Source organism: Helianthus annuus, chromosome 12 (genome assembly GCF_002127325.2).
Source record: "Helianthus annuus cultivar XRQ/B chromosome 12, HanXRQr2.0-SUNRISE, whole genome shotgun sequence".
NCBI lineage: Eukaryota > Viridiplantae > Streptophyta > Magnoliopsida > Asterales > Asteraceae > Helianthus > Helianthus annuus.
In genome coordinates, this window is record NC_035444.2 from 15,029,109 (window position 1) to 15,033,231 (window position 4,123).

At 33.3% G+C, this 4,123-nt stretch overlaps 1 long non-coding RNA gene across 1 annotated transcript; it reads right to left on the reverse strand.

The window, feature by feature from the left end:
- Window positions 1–358: 358 nt before the first annotated feature.
- Window positions 359–1,581, reverse strand: LOC110896421. Its single transcript, XR_002567900.2, has 3 exons — window positions 1,205–1,581; window positions 1,034–1,088; window positions 359–900 (listed from the first exon to the last, which is right to left on the reverse strand). It is a non-coding gene; the product is annotated as an uncharacterized LOC110896421 (long non-coding RNA).
- Between the last annotated feature and the right edge of the window lie 2,542 nt (window positions 1,582–4,123).

Genomic DNA, 4,123 nt, shown 5'->3' on the forward strand with positions numbered 1-4,123 from the left:
TTTTACGTTTTACGTTAAAACGTTTACGTTCTACGTTTTACGTTTTACGTTTTATGTTTTACGCTAAAAAGTTAACGTTTTACGATTTAAGTTTATGTTCTACATTAAAAAGTTTTTAGATAAAAGTTTACGTTTTACGTAAAATTTTTATAGTTTACGTTTTATGTAAAATTTTTATAGTTTTACGTTAAAATTTTTACGTTTTACGCTTTAAGTTTACGTATAACGGATTTTTCGAAAATCGAGGCAGAGTTTCCTCTGTTTTTGGACAATCCCGACAACTAAGTGTCGATTTTTTTTTTAAATTACAACAATAAACCAATCACAATTATCAATATACATAGTTTTCGTCAAAATGTCAAAACATAACAAATTTCTAATCAAATTCCAGAGAAGAGTATTTTAGATGTTAAACATTAACCAAATTCCAGGTTCTTGTAATAAAAATCGCTAAAACGCAGTGTTTTCGTCTACTAAAAAAATTTCACCTCTTGCCTCTCTAAACAACACTAAGTTATCCAACTAACATTCGAATCTAGTCTAAATCAACACTAAGTTATCCAACTAACATTCGAATCTAGTCTAAATCAAATGCAAAACATGTAGTTTTTACAAAACTGATAAAATTTAACATGTAAAACATTTACTTTTTACATCACACCTTAAAAAATCGATCCAATTTAACATGTAAACACTTATTTTTTTACATTTAAAAAAAAAGTTAATTCTTACATAATTTTACATCTAAACAAATTTAGTTTCCGATGAGATTACCATTTTTCTGAAATGACGTCGGAGTAGGAAACCTGAAACCTAGATCATCATCATCGGTAGCCTTCGAACAAAACGAACAAACAATCACATCTTGGTCCATCAATCCGACTATAATTCTGAACAAAACTAACAAACCATCCCCAAAAAAGTCAACAACACTTTCAATTTGACAGTACCAACAAAACGCCTAAATTTACACCAAAATATCTCGAAACATAATTGAATCACTAGATGTACAGCAACAGTGACAGAGCATTACCTCAACCATCCAAAATGAAGAAATCAAGCGGCTCTTGTGGTCGTTCTGTGCTCATCTGACAAAACAAATTCAATTTAAAACCCTAGAATCAAAATCCGAAAATCAAAACTGCAACTGAATGAAACTTGTGTCTTTACTGGAGAAATCGCCGGCCGGAGTGAGGGTTCTTACCGGATTGAAACTTGTGTCTTCGCTGGAGAAATCGCCGCTAGCAGCCGGCCGGAGTGAGGGTGATTACCTGACTGAAACTTGTGTCTTTGCTGGAGAAATCGCCGCTAGCAGCCGGCCGGAGCCACCACCAGAACAAAGGTGAACAAAGAGAGACGAGGGGGATGAGGGGCGTGCTTTGTCGGCTATCTTCGTCGCCGGCAGCTGGTGCTCCGCCGCCTCGTCACCGTCCAGCGCCGCCACCCATAGTGGTGGCCGGCTGGTCATCATCGAGCAGGGAGGAAGGGTTGAAGATGAAGAGATGATGAGAGATGGGTTTGAATTTCAACAGATGTGAGGGTCTGCAAACTTTAAAGAGATGGAGAGAGAGAAAAGTGAGATATTATATTTTGAAGAAAGAGAAAAGTGAAAGGTATTATAACTATGTTGCAATAAATGGAGAGAGAGAAAGGATATGACATATGGTGTAAAAGACCAATATACCCTTTATGTTGGCACAATATGATTGGTTGAGAGTGGTTCTCACGGTTCTTACAACTGGAGGTGGTTCCTATTTTAGCGGCTCCCTACATATATATATATATATATATATATATATATATATATATATATATATATATATATATATATATATATATATATATATATATATATAAAGGGTCAGCAAGAAGCTGTGAAAACAAAAAGAAAACAACAAAGGAACAAAGAAACCGAAACAGACAATCACATTACAACCAGTCGAAAATATCAAAAGAACAAATCACACTCTTAAATTTCATTTATGTCTCAAAGGCAATTTTACTCTGACATGAAAGTAACTTCATAAGCTCCTATAGAGCAATTGAGTAACTTTATATCAATTGGAATGTTATAATTTTTATCGAACTGGCATAATTGAAAATTAGGAGGTGACAGAAGAGTTACATCTATGTTAGGGTGGGATTGCCTTAGGGGTGTAATTATTCACATTGCTAATATGGATACTTATTAGCTAAAGATTATTAAAATCCAAATTGTCTTTATATTTCAGTAAACCTAATAAAAATTTTCACATATTTTGAATAGCTATGTGTATAATAAGTTCGGTATTGATTAGTTCTGTGAGAATGTCGTGGAAAACGTATAAACATAATATCTGTTACAGCATTCAGGTCAGTACCAGAAACAGATGCAACCATTGAATTTGACATATCAGTTAGCTTGATATGGTTCCCATTTAGGATGCATATTGATGATGGTGATTACGAATTCTATAGGGTTAGGAATTCGTGATTATGGAGAGAGAGGAGGTCGAATAATGTTGTGATGTTATGATTAACTAGGATTGAGACCCGTCGCAATGCGGCGGGTATTCTTTAGTTATAACTAAGTCGATCTAGGATCCGTACGTTATGTTAAACCTGTCAAACGGGGAAGAAATAGACAATGTAAAAACGTTCACCCAAAGACGCACGTTGCGTCGTGTTAACTCGCAAAATTTAGAACGAAACGTAAAATCGTTAAACTGAAGACGCAGTCGATCTAGGACCCGTACGCTATGTTAAACCTGTAAAACGGGGAAAAATAGACGATGTAAAAACGTTCATCCACACACGCACGTTGCGTCATGTTAAGTCGCAAAATTTAGAACGAAACGTAAAAACGTTAAACCAAAGACGGACGTTGCGATGTGTTAAGTCACAAAATTTAGAACCAAGCATAAAGCAAAAAATTTGCGGAAAATGAAACTATAAAGGACCAAAGTTGAAAGTAAAAAAAGCTGTGAGGATAGATTGTAAAAGATAAAAAGTTTTGGGTTAAAAGTAAAAAACAAATAGTTTTGGGTTAAAAGTAAAAAAACAAATAGTTTTAGGTTAAAAGTAATTGATGAAATACTTTTAGGTGAAAAGTAAAAAAAAATCATATTTTTTGGAAAACCCACAAAGCCAAGGTTACGACAACTATATGCATAACTATTTTTTATTTGGAAAACCCCTAAAGCACACCCCGTGTTGCGGCGGAGCGTAAAACGGTGTCAAAGAGTACTAACGTCACACAACCGTTATCGACCACCAACACTGACTCGACCTAGGATCTGCGTGTTGCGACGAACCTGTCAAACATGAAAAAATATAGATAAAAAAGTTGAACCACACATGCACGTTGCGCCGTGTTAACTTGCAAAATTTGAAACAAAACATAAAAAAGTTGAACCACACTCGTACGTTGCGTCGTATTAACTCGAAAAATTTAGAATTATACGTAAACCGAAAATTTGCCAAAGATGAAAAGTATAAGTGACAAAAGTTGTGAAGTTAAATTGCAAATAATGAAGAGTTTTGGGTTAAAGTTAAAAAAACAAATTATGTAGGGTTAAAATTGCAAAAGGTAAAAACCTTTGGGTTAAAAGTAATGAAAAGTTTTGGGTTAAAGTTAAAAAAACAAATTATGTAGGGTTAAAATTGTAAAAGGTAAAAACCTTTGGGTTAAAAATAAAAAATGAAGTTTTTTTTTTTTTTTTTTTTTTTTTTGAAAAAACCCCAAAGCACAATGTACAAGTTTCAATGTATATTTTTGTTGCTTATTTAAAACTCCCTCTAGTTATCTCCTTAAATACACCTAAGGAGAACCTTATTCGTTAATAAGGGTAATACGGTTCATCAACAATTACCAACTAATATTAATAAGGTATAACAATTATTATTTTGATCCATATAATATAAATGATAATGATTGCTATTTGATTAAATACACACACATATATATATATATATATATATATATATATAATCTTACATTTGGTTAATTTAGTTATGACCACACACCGAAATCAAACCATAATTTTTTGTTCATCAGTTTTAACCGAACCATTAGTAATTGTTTGGTCTAGGTAATTCGGTTACCATTTGGTGAATTAGGTTATTTGCTCATCCCTAATGAAAA